This window comes from Apteryx rowi, unplaced genomic scaffold (assembly GCF_003343035.1).
Source record: "Apteryx rowi isolate R43461 unplaced genomic scaffold, aptRow1 scaffold_25, whole genome shotgun sequence".
Classification (NCBI taxonomy): domain Eukaryota; kingdom Metazoa; phylum Chordata; class Aves; order Apterygiformes; family Apterygidae; genus Apteryx; species Apteryx rowi.
The window spans coordinates 4668741-4681309 of NW_020448863.1; the positions used below are offsets into that span (position 1 = coordinate 4668741).

General features: G+C 39.4%; 1 protein-coding gene across 2 annotated transcripts in view; it reads right to left on the bottom strand.

Annotated features, from left to right (window-relative positions):
- Positions 1–12569, bottom strand: part of ITPR2 (inositol 1,4,5-trisphosphate receptor type 2) — a 278104-nt gene that overhangs the window by 236722 nt on the left and 28813 nt on the right. For both annotated transcript variants that reach the window (XM_026066890.1, XM_026066889.1), the window contains exon 2: positions 1203–1273. The gene's annotated coding sequence lies outside the window, so the exon portion shown is untranslated. The remainder of the gene's footprint in view (positions 1–1202; positions 1274–12569) is intronic.

A 12569-nucleotide genomic window follows, 5' to 3' on the forward strand; every position in this document is an offset into this window, starting at 1 on the left:
GAGGGTGAAATCACAGCTAGAGAGCTTGAAAGCACTCTGGAAAAACAAGTGCATCCCCAGCTCTGCTATAAAGTTCTTCTGTGACTTGTGCAAGTGACTGTAACATATTACTCTAGCTTCTAAGAACACATTTCTCATTTTCTCAATATCCAGTTTCCAAGATCTGCAGATGGGCTGAACACTCACAACTGGAACTGAAACTAACTGGTGATGTCTCCTCAATATATGAAGTAAAAAACCATGAATACTCTGGGAAAACAGTGTTTCACTGTCTCAGTGTTTTAAATGCATTTTTTTTTGCAATATAGCATATACATACCACATAAACACTGCAAGTAAAATAAAGTTAAGCACATCAGTGTAACCCCCTGAAATAGACACCATCGGCYATAATTTGGGGGCATGAAATGTTTTTCACTAGCTCTAAAACAGGCAAGCCATAACTGTCCTTATCTCACAACAGGTGTGAATCAAGGCCCATTTAAGCCAACAGAGGCCTGGATCAGGCTAGTAAGTCTTTGGTTTGGTGCTGCTAGAGCTGATGGCTTAAATCAAGTATAGACAAGACTCTGAAAGCTTCTCCTTCTTTCCCTGCATATAAACACACAAAACTTCTGATACCACAGAAAAGGGTTTTGAACAGAATGCATTCAAGAAGCAGAAACTGCATGTTGCCAATGTGCTATTTTTTCCAATATGCAAAATAATTGAATTACTCTGTCTACAAGCTCATGACTAAGAAAGTTGAGGAAAATGAGATAGGTTTTTAAGTGAAAGCAAAGCAAAACCTGACAAAAATGTTTGGGATGARTCCTTAAAATGCTGTCTCATCTTTTTAAAAAAATAAATAAATCATCAGCTCTCATAGTTTTGAACCTCATAAGCTTGTTTCCCTTTTACAGTAAGAGCAGGGCTGGAACAAGGAGTTGGTCACTGAGTGGGGAGGGTTAGCATTTTGTGGACAGAACAACTGACCTTCAGACTACAAGAAAATTAGTCCCTTTCCCCATGTTTTCCAAATATCCCTAATGCCTCCTCTGGTTTGGCATTTAGTTCTCAAAATTTGCCATTCACATTCCAGTTTGAAACTTCAGCAATGGGTCCTCAAACGATGAAGAAATCTGGCAATCAAGGCAAATCTTTGCCCAAGAGGTTAGAACATGCATCAATCAGTCATTAAAAAATTACCCTCAGTTACTGACCTCTGAACTTCTTTGGAGGGTTAGCAAGGTCACCTGCTTCTGGCTGAACCACACATCTGTCATCCACTAACCTAGAAAAACAAAAGTTATTAGACTTACTAAGACATGTATTTGACATCAGCATATATAATTGCAGAGACATACTTGTCATGCTTTGGGTACAGAAGTTTACAGATTTTTCCAGTTCAAGTCAAAAATATCTTAGAAACTTTAATATTCAGTTATTCAGCATAACCAAGAAAAGAACAATCTACATCCTCCTTTGAGAAAGAGGATTTCTTCTGTTGCACTAAATTAAGGCCAATATTTCAGAACTCACTTCATTTAAATCCGGTTAAAGTCTCTTTTGTAACAAGATGCATATTGATATTTGTTATGTGTAAAATTCTTGTTTTCTTTTTACAGCACATTAACCCTGAATCAGAAACAGTTTGCCATTACGCAGCTCTCATTATTCTGACATATAAACCAAAATTCATCACAATCAACAGAAAGACCCTGAGCCACATAAATGGGCCCTGGAATGAGAGAGACCTCGAAGAGAAAGGCTGGGAAGCTATCTTTGTATCAGACAGGAGAAAGGAAAACCTCTTCTAGGTTCCATTTAAAGTTATCTTGGCCCGAAACCTGCAAGCTGTCCCATGCTTGCAGGTTCCTGCATCCACACAGAGGCCTTTTAAAGGCATGCATACGAGAGTATTCCCACGTGGACCTGTTTATACAATCTGGACATGAAGGGTTTTTTTTCCCCCCATCATTTGCTGTTTCACAACACTGTTTTATCTAGAATTAAAGTCTGGAATCTGATAAAGCACCTTGGATTTTAGTCTTTAAAAATTTTAGTTATTCTTCTCCTCCAAGGAGGATCATGTGATATTAAGATCCAGTGCTCTGATCAAAAGTCACAGCAGCACATTTTCCTTTGCTAGAATGAGTAAGTACTTATTTAATCCACACCAGAAAACATAAATAACAAATAAGCTTCTCATAATATTTTAAAAGTTAAATAAACAATAAAATTCAAAAAGATTATAAGCTGCACTTAGCAGAAAAATATTAAAAATATTGTTAATCTTATCACAGAACTTCCTAAACATAAATTCAGTTTCCCTTCAGGAAGTATCCTGTAAATAATCTGCCTGTTTCAAACAATTATTCAGGAAAATCATGTTTAAGGACACACTACTGCCCTGACACTCAACAACAATAGTCTTAGAAGAATTTTCTGTGGGAAACTGCCAGAAAAAGCACAATTTGGGTCCATCCAAATCAAGCCATARATGCATGCAGTTTTCAGTCAAGTTGATGAAGGCTTTGAATCTAGGCATGAGGGCAGCAAGACCAGCCCCTCAGAGCACCCATGAATTTTGTACCTCGGACAAGCTAACTGATGCCAAGGGCAAGAACAAGCTGCTCGGTGTGCTCCTGGCTCCCAGAAACAAAAATGAAAAACAACAGTAAGAATTTTGGAAGTCAGTGGCTCAGTTATCATAGCATATTTGGGGGCAAATGCAAGGTTTTGGTGAGGAAAAAGAAGTGAAGTGGCAGTTATGGAAGGAGGCAGAGAACCTGGAAAGGCCTTATGGCAGTCTTGGTTAGGTCAGGCTCATACAATGGGGTTTAGCAAGAACGAAATAAGGTATGGAAAGCAGGATTTAGGAAGAGTCAGCCCTGCAAGGTGCCCTCTGCCCACCAACTGATGGGCCAAAGCTTCCCATAAAGAGGTCCTAAATTCCAGAATCACGTAAAAAACAGGGCTGGAAAGGACTAACTTCTTTCCTCTTGCCCTAAATCAGAATTAAACTGCACCTATGTCATTCCTGACAGACATTTCTATACTCTGCTTTTAAGGACTCACAGTGGCAGAGTTAACCTAGGACTTGAAGGTGAAGAGTAGGAGGGCAGTAAGATGCCCTTGGCCTATTCCTCTGTTGTGCCACAGGTCCTCACCCTCTCCTCTGAGCAGCGTCTTGCAAGCAGGAATGGGCCTTGCAATATGGCATCACGCGGGCATTTGCTGAGGGCTGGCGTTTGAAGCTACCTGCAGGAGGCAATTTTAAAATCTAGCCGGAAGTCAAACTTCACCAGCTTAGGTGATTTTTTGAAAACGGGAGACTCCAAAACATTGCAATGCTTGACAGAGTCTTGCCAAAGGATTTTAATGCCAAGAAGTGACAAAACCTACAGAAATCTACAAAATCCCTCACAGGCTTTCTGAATGAACCCATCAGGTTTAACCCTTAACCACTGGTAGGATGGAGGACATTACAGGGGGAGGCTGAGCATAATGCACAAAGAACATCTTGTCCTTGGACCCTCATGGCAACCATAACTGTAGATAAAACACAAACTGTTCATCAGAGGGCCACATCGCTGCAACAAAGGCCACGCACACAACAAGGGGCTGAGAAAAACCAACCAGATCCTGTGCTCTCTCCAAGAGAGTTAGTTGTAGCATTCAAATGCATGCTGGACTTCCCAGGCTCAGAAAATAGAGCTTAAATAACTAATATCAGTCACTTTCATTTATGCATTCTCTAAAGGCACAAAGATAAGGACCATAAAAGTGTTGTGCAGCCATTAGGAACGGAAGACTTCAGACAAGACAGACAAAGGAGGAAGGAACGGCTACTGCTCCCATCCTACAGACAGGAAGCAATAGCAAAGAAAGACTAATCGACGCGTGGCAGGACTGCGGCATGACAGAATAGAAACATCACCTCCTGGGCCCTTGCTAAGTGCTTCAACTTCTAACGCCTTTGTTTCTTACAAAACATCTTACAATACCAGGAAAAAGCCCGGATGAAGTACTGCTTTCTCTGTACAGCAACCTTCCTATAATTTAGCCACCCAAATTTTCATATAATGTTACTCATCCTCTACTGCAGGACTATATATCTAAAGAGTTCAGTACCTGTAGAGGTACTTGCTATGGTACCATAGAGAGAGCTGAGTTTCATGTTGCAATGATGCAAGGACTTCAGCCTATGCTGCAGCCTGGAACAGAGCAGGCCCTTCAAACTCAGAGCACTTCCTCCAAATACAGAATGCACAATATTCAAATCCCACTTTTTACAGTAAGACAAAAGGCACCTGTTGGTTTGTTACTGAAGCCTGCTAGATGGCTGCATTAAGCAACTAGCAAAGCATGTCCTATGCAACCTGCAAAACAATTTATTTGAAATGTGTGAAACCAGCAACCGCCACAACAAAAGGCCCTGGGCACCTGCAGCTCCTGTCAAACCAATGCACAGCACCTTTCAGGATCACTTGCTTGCTGTTTTGTGTAGGAGGCCAAACAGTGGTAGTGAAGACTTTCCTGATACAGGGAGAACTTATTATATTATACAATCAAATGTGTCAGCTGTTTAAATACTGATCTAAATTATTAYGCAAATATTCAAGCCCTTGTATCATCAAAGAAGCTTTGGCAAATTTAAATAGTTTAATTCTCTAGCTGGATTGCAACCAGACAATACTGCATTGTGCCCTCTGTTGTCATACAGTACCCAGAAGATACGACATGACTGCATTTCAGGTTTTTCCATGTTGGCTGCACATAAATGACAAAGGAGGCCCCTGCACATTTATGATATAACTTTTACAGTGTGCAAAGCCACATTAAACAAGAACTGAAACCATCTAAAATAATGTCTAGGTGTTAAAACATGCTTCTCAGTGGAGACAATGGAAGAAAGTAAAGGTGGCTTTTACCTCTCCATTAGCATTAGCTGGCATAGTGCACCATACCGTGTGAAGTGCTCAAAGCTCCACAGCTGAACAGAGTCCTCCCTCTCTCTTCCTCTCCCTCCATTTTCTCCCCAGCGTCTGGATGGAGTTAAATCTGCCGTTTCTCACCACATTCAAAACCAAATTTGTCTAGAAGTGATGCTCATGTGGGCAGCGTTTTGCAACGGCTCCTGCTTTACCTACGATGCATTAAACCTGAGGACCATGAGAGCTGCCACTCTGCATCAGCTTGGGCTTCTGCTCTGGTCTATGCCCATGCGGTACTCCTCCAAAACTTCCGTCAAAGAGCCCCAAGAATCAGCAGCAAGCGGTTACCAAATAACTTGCTTACAGTGAAAGTTTCTTCATAATCCTCTTCTGCGAGTTATCAGTTCATGTCCTGAGGTGGTCCCATCCATATCTGTGTTTAAATTCTAACCAATATATCTCTGAAAGCTCTTATTATCAACCCCTTACAGCCATTTTGAATCCTATTAAGTATTCATTTTCATAATATCTTGTGGCAATGAATTCCATATACAAGATGGCAAGCAGTTTGAAATACACTGCCTCTCGTACTTGGTGCTGTTTCAGCTAAAAGAGGATAGGATCAACTTTTAATACTATTTGTTATTTGTATTCAGATCTTGCTTAACATAAACAACTTCAAACTTCTCTTACAGCTCCTAATACCTCTCCGCTCCCTGGGCATCGGACAGAAGTGGGGAAGGAATACCTTGCAGTAATTCCCACTAAATCTTTCTACTGGGTGCAGCGGCCACCTTTACAGGGCCTTTCCCTGAAAGAAGAACAGAATGTGCATGTGAAGAACCCGCGGGGACACCATGTGTATTTGGGGAGACAGGAGGAAGGATGCATTGAGGGGAGGAGCAGGACTCAGTGGTAGAAGTATAATCGATAAAAAGGATACATTGGCAGAAAGGACTAATGATGAGATAGACGGGTTTCTAGGTAAGAATCATATATGCTGGATAAATCTTCATGTCCTACAAGCTGTCCTGATTACCTAACACAGTCTAAAGATAAACACATCAAAGGCTTCGAGTAACTTGTAGATGTAGTGCAAGGGTCAAGGAATAGTTGTATAGTAACAGTCCCACAAAAAATGTTAGCACTGATGAGTTATTTTAAAACTACTGCTGAGATACAAGCACGTTCTGGAAGCACCAAAACAATGCAAGAAAGAAGGTTCTACCAAAAAGCAATGATGACGAATTTCATGAATTTTAGGGGTCTTTCATAATGTAAGATGCTTTTAATAGCATCCAAGAAAGCAGCTACATAACATAAAAGTTATCATTCATTCATTTATCTCTAGCCTTGCAGAACTGTGCCTTCAATTTAAAAAAATATCATCCTGAAAGGTGTTTTGGTTCTTCCTACCAACAGAGAGACTCTTCCACTTTTCATAGGCATTATTATTAAGCAAAAGAATATAGAAACTAATGCACAAGTAGAGACAAAATACRTTCTCACACACACACACTCACATATATAACCATAGATATTTTTTAGATGGATAGACAGATAAATAGATGTGCATGTATATGTAATTTATGTTAAAAAACACAAGCCTCAGCTATTGATGTTTTACTATTATAATACATTGGAATATACAGAAGGATCAAGGTTGGCACCCTTTACATGTACACAGAGTATTTTATGCCTCAAAGAGCTCAATAAACAAAGTTAGAGTGTCTTAGACAGACTGAAGACATTTCCTCTCTCAGTTGCTCAGCTGTTACTTTCTTAGCTCCTGTGGTATCAGCATTTCACCTATTTGCTCAGCAGCACAAGGCCTGTCAACAGCCGGAAGAGGGGACAATGTTAACAACAGACCTCAGCAAGCAGAGCTGGACATTTTAATTGCCAGTGGAGCCAAGAACAACCTTTGTTCAGCATCAGTTCATAAATCGTGCTGAGGTTAGGTCCTAAAGACATAACCTTGTCACCCTCTCGCAAACTAAGAACCAGCACTCAGAACCTTCCACCTTTGCTCCAAAGACATCTCTTCACATACAGAACCTCTTTATCTAGAACACCTCTCTTGAACAGCTTCCACTCAACATACTCCTTCCCTGTGTGATTACAGCTTTCGCCTACAGAGCCTCTCCGGTGCTCCACACATCCCAACACACAGTAGCTGCTCAGGAAGAGAGGTGCTAGTCATATTACTAACAATGGGTTATTAAAATTTTGCTGCCCTGGAAGTCAGGCATCAAATACTTAAGTGCCAAAACAACCAGGTCCACCCAGTTCTTCTCCAGGTCCACCCACTTTTCATTTCATTTAGCTTCTTATCAGGCATCTAGGTCAGCCTATTTCTTGCTTGCTTCATGCTGTCTCCTGCCAAAAATGTACAGTCATTATACCTCACCCTTCCCAAAATGTGAGTTCATACTCCTTTTTGCCTATCAAACCTGATTCAAAATGATCCTACAGCTCTATGTTTTAGCTCCGCTGTTTGAGATTCGTCCTTTGTCCCATCTCCTTCCTTTCTAAAATCTAATTTTCAATCCTCATGTTTTCACATCTGCAATCCTTCAGGGTCCCCTACATTAACCCCAGCTTGCACAGAAAATAAAAATGATATTGGTTGTACTTATAGTGGGGCCATTAGGCCCCTGTACCACTTAGGAAGATTCCATGTTAAAAATCCCTTTTGATAAATGGGAGGACCACAGTACACAATATTTAAACATAACTGCACTACATGTCAGTGAGGCACAGCAGTCCAGAGGGAAACTAAATAATCTGACTCCTGCCTTCCACTAACTTCAGTAATTTTATCCTTTTTCTGAACAAATTTTAATTGCTACAAACACAAAGCTCAACATAGGTTGAAAGAAGCTACTAAATAAACATCCATACACTGGGAAAACAAACACACACACTTCTATGCATCTAAAAGTATTCTGAACCTGTCAAAGTGTCTTAAGCAGCTGACAAATTTCACTATAAACCATCCTCACAAACAAGATCGTAAGTGCATTTTATCTCAGCCACACAGATCATGAACGCTCAGCCATTCTTACCACACTGAAAAACGCTTGTGTAGGTCACTTTGAATTGCATTACCAAATGCCAAGGAGACAGAAGGGCAGAAAACAAGATACCGAGTGCGTATTAAACAACCGCATGCAAGCAGGCAGCTCCTGAGTTGCACTAACAATTACACTAGTAATCAACCCTGCAGTTTTTTCCTTATCTGATAGTGCATTCAAATATTCTTGTAACTGTATCTGCAGGCTTGCATATCAGAGAGGGGAAAAAAGCAGAAGTTTTGCCTGTTCAATTAAATATTCCAGCTATAAATCTTGAATGTCACTTTGTTATTCTTTTGTATTGTATTATATCCACTCATGCCTTTAGCTTGTAAAAGCTTCAGAAATCTGTTCAGTAAATTTATCTATTTTATAGTTACGTATTCATTTAAAACATCAGATAAATTAAAATAAATTATAACAATAAAATATAGGGTTATTTGAAGTTTACAGTGGAGAGAAGAAAACATGATTCTTAGATTCTAGTCTTGATTCTTCAATTTGCTTGACTAACATAATAGGTAACATTTTTTCATGACAAAATTGGTACAGAGCTTAACTGGGGGATACCAATTTTTGCCAAGTAAATAAATATATATTTGTACAGTATTTCAGGTTCCTCACATCAATGCAACTATATGCATTAAGTCCATTTTTAGTGGTGCAAAACATACCCATTTTCTACAGCCAAAATGGGACTTCAGAACTAGCAATGGCAGGAGGAGATGTGCCAGTCTGCCCCACCCAGCTCAATTCCCAGTCACACAAAGTCCCGTTGCCCTTCTCTGAAACACTGTTGTTTTGCTTACAGGCTCATTTTGGCCTCAGTCTGGCTCAGAAAGTGTGAAAAACAAATTATGTTCCCATAAAATGAAGGAAATATCTGATTTTTTTTTAAGATAATATATAAGGTAAACCTCTATCCTATAAGGATATTGTGATAGCCTAAAGCTATTTGAAGAAAAATCTTACACAGAAAAACATACTTTTTGGATGAAATTATTATTGAAACTATCTTTTAAAGCTAAGAAACGGAAAGGATAAAAGGAGCATTAGGAAAATTTTCTGAGAGCGAGCAGTACTGGCTTGCCAAACCTAGACCAACTAAGAATTTGCATCACCTGGGAAATTTGACAAGTTTTCCATTACTAACATGTTTTCTCTTTTCGGTGAAATCCTGGCAGTCTTTGAACTCACTGGCAACATTTTCATTGACTTCTGCAAGGTCAAGATTTCACCCCAATGAGCACATCTTCCCAAAAGCACACAGAGGGATTAATGAAGTTTAAATGACAAGCAGCGTCAACACTGACTGCACAGTTGTGCTGGAGACTCTTCAGGAGCAAGCCCGCCACCACCAGCAAGCGTACCCACTGCCAAGCCCAGCTCGCCTGGAGATGGCATGGAAAATGGGATTTGCATGGCCTATGTTAAGCCACATAAGCGTATGGTATCTACCTCAAACTCATCATCTAAGCTCCCTCAGTAGTCAAGATTGAGAGACAGGCACCTCCAGAGGGCAATATCAACCTGTTCTAGGATGGATGTGTAAAACAGCAGGATGAATCACCTTCTGGACACGACCTTTCTCTCTCCCTTGTCTATTTGCTACTTGCCTAACTTTGCTTACTCGTTTTGCCAAAGTGTGGTCACCTCAAAGACCCCAACCACTCTCCAGTCCCTCTACAAGATCTACAATGGCAGTTTTTCTTGTGCCTGGCTGAGATCTGGATGAGAAACCCAGGTGGACCTGGCTGAGAAACTCCTCGTGCTCTCATCCAGCTTCCTGTAACATTGCACTCCAGAAGTGCATGCTCACTTCCAGGTTTAAAATTATCATAGAAAAACACACCTTAGTGTGCATACATATTGAGGACAAACAGTACATACCTCCTGGATAAAAGCTGCAGTCTTTTTTTTGAAAAGACATCCAGCATGACCCACAATACACATTTAAGGGTGGGTTTGGTTTTTTTTTTTTAATGTTGATACAGTTTGTTTCCAAAGCTTCTAATCACTGGGGTGTGGTGGGAACAAAAGCAACAATCTTTCTTCAGTTTCAGTTAAGCTCACTGAACTATTCCTCACAGTGACAGTGGTGCAGGTATGTTTTAGGTAATTGTACACAAAAACAGAGTAGGTGAAGACAGCTATATCAATTATTATAATTTTGTTAAAACTGGAAATTCAATGAATTCAAGCCAACACATTAAAAGTGGGACATATAAGCAAACATATGTATTAAAATATTGTAGCTCTTTTGAGCACATAATCATACATTAAAAGGCAAATATGTCATCACCTGCTCATAGACTGTGTTGCAGGATGTTTTAAGTATTAGCCCGCGCATAGTATTCAAATGAGGCTTTAGATTCATATTCTTCAGGGCAGTGGCCACATGCCACAAATGTCCTGGATAATCTCCAAATATTCCCTTTATTTATTTTAGGAGCACCTAAGGCATCCTTTAGTCCATCCAAAGTTCTTAAATATGATCTAACTTCTGCAGCTCTTGTACATAATCCTTACTTCAACTAGCTACCTGTGGAATGCAAAAACTGCAACAAGTTTACAATATGGCCCAACACAAACAGCACTGCTTAGCTAATCAAGCAGAAGGAAATAAGAAAATTAAAATTAACTGTGTGACTTTAATTCTGCGTGCCAACACATTAGTTACCCATAACAGGTCTGCAACTTAGTCTTCCTGATGTGAAAAAAAGAGCATGGAGGAAGTAGAATTAGTAGGTATTAACATAACATGTATGCACAGCACTGACACTATGATCACCATTAATTACACATGGGATTTTCAGAAGCAAGCAAGCCTACATCGTTACATGAATTTTAGGCATGTAATTCACAAATCTGTCCCTATCAGAGTGATTTCAGAAGAGAGCTCTTATTAAAAGCACTCCCGGCCTCAGAACCAGGTAGACATGCAGAACTTGTTGCAAGGTTAGCCATTCAGCCAGAGACTGCAAAGAGAAGCCAGCAGCAACAGGGAGAAAACAAAATAATCATATCAGAAGAGATTCAACACTCAACTTGCACCAGAAGAATTCATACTTTTTATTCAGCTTTGTCTATAGCTACACGCAAAAATGTTGCACGTATTTGTGAACATTCACTTGAAAGGACTGCTTTGAAGACCTGCATACTAACGAAAGGAAATGGAAAGGCTGAATTTGCTATTGTTAACACCATTTAATGAATGTAGAGGGAAAGGTTTACTCAGAAAATACTGTTAAGAAATGCCAATATCTGTCCAGTGATCAAAAAAGTGACTTCATCACTGAAAACGGTAATTAAGGCATTCACACCTATATATCAAAAAGACAACCCTTAATATAAAAAGGAAGCACAAGCAAAATGAGAGAAATAGGAAATTTATATTTAGTTGAAATGCTATAATGTAAAAATATTACTGTTTAAGTAGACAAACCAGTCTCAAACACTACTGTAGTACTGTAATGTACATCAACAATTTCTGTGACAGTAATATATATTGACAGACACATACATACACACATAAATACACACTCACATACACACAAATTATCAATCCTGCAAACTCAACCTAGAATCTAGGACCTGGAAATCAAGTCAAGTTCTTTCTCTATTTTGTAACATCAACATTAATAATCCCACAAACCAACTGATGTCAAATATTGTGTAAAATGTGGGTGTAAAACCCTTAATCAAAACACTGACATTTTATAAATTTTGCTTTGGTGTTTATTTCACATAGCAATGGAGAATCTTATGTACTTCTCTAACTTTTTCCTCCAGTTAAAAAAAAAAATTATTCTTTTCCTCTTTTAAATAATATGGCTACCAAAACACTCCATATTTCAAACTTCATTCTATGTCAGGATACCAAACAAAGAAACGACCCACTTGATTTCAGAGGCATTCAAATGGTGACAAGTCCTTAGCTAGCATGAACATGTGCAATTCCACTGAGGTTAGTCAAACAGTGCTATTTGACAGCAGCTAAGAGTCTGACTCAGTGTTTTTAATATTCTTTCTGTAGTGGATTTTGGCTTAACTACCCCAGAGTCTATCTTCAGTGCAGAATAGTACTATTATGCCACCACAATCAGGCAACAGGACTTGAACCATCAATGTCTGCAGCCCCCTTCCACATGGGAGCTATATTCTGACCCAGAGAACAAATCTGGGTTTTACACTTGGAACAAGCACCTTCCCCAACCATGTTCTTCTGAAGGCAACACTAAGTATGGTGTTGGCTGGCTTTGCTCTCTGATAAAAGGAGATATCTCTCAGTTTAACAACCACAAAGCTATACGCAACATGTAATTCAACTCCCAGAATCCTATTGCTGGTTTCAGCATTTACTTCTGCCTCCAGGGACAATGACTTGGTTTGCAAAAATTCCCTGAAAGAGATCTATTCACCCTTTGATATGTGTCCAGCTCTCATTGATGTTAATGAGAATTATGCACATTTATTAAAGGATAAGAGAGCACTTTACATCAACACATGTTCCAATTTTCTAAACAAAAGACTATTTTTTTTAAACTTCCATTTTGCAATGATAAATGTTCAC